The sequence below is a fragment of the Triticum aestivum genome, chromosome 5B (genome assembly GCF_018294505.1).
Source record: "Triticum aestivum cultivar Chinese Spring chromosome 5B, IWGSC CS RefSeq v2.1, whole genome shotgun sequence".
NCBI classification, from domain to species: Eukaryota; Viridiplantae; Streptophyta; class Magnoliopsida; order Poales; family Poaceae; genus Triticum; species Triticum aestivum.
In genome coordinates, this window is record NC_057807.1 from 534,838,525 (window position 1) to 534,839,042 (window position 518).

Consider the following 518-nt stretch of genomic DNA (forward strand, 5'->3'; position numbering starts at 1 on the left):
AAGCAAAAATAAAAAAAAATGTTGGGGCGCTGCCCGGTGAACCTTGGGGCGCTGCCCGGTGAGCCTACCAGTCCTAGGGTGTGCAAATGCAGGCCCAGAAGGGCCGGGAGGCTCACCGGGCAGCGCGCCTTAGTTAGGCCCAGAAGCCTGCTATTCAGAGGAGTTCGAAATGGCAGCCGCGGCTGGGTTTATAAACCAGTGCGGCTGCCCTTCGCTCGGCGAGGTGGGACTAAATATAGAGCACCGCGTGATGGCACCGCACGGCCTTTAGTACCGGTTTGTGGCACAAACCGGTACTAAAGGGGGGTCCTTTAGTACCGGTTGGAGCCACCAACCGGTACTAAAGGGCCTCGTTTCCCGCTGCTTGGGCTGGCCAAAATTGGCCTTTTGTACCGGTTGGTGGCTCCAACCGGTACTAAAGGTCAGTCCTATATATATGGCACTTACGAAAAACCAGTTATCGTCGCCACTACTCGTTCCACGAATCGCGCGAGAGTCGATCTCTCCGCCGTCGCCCT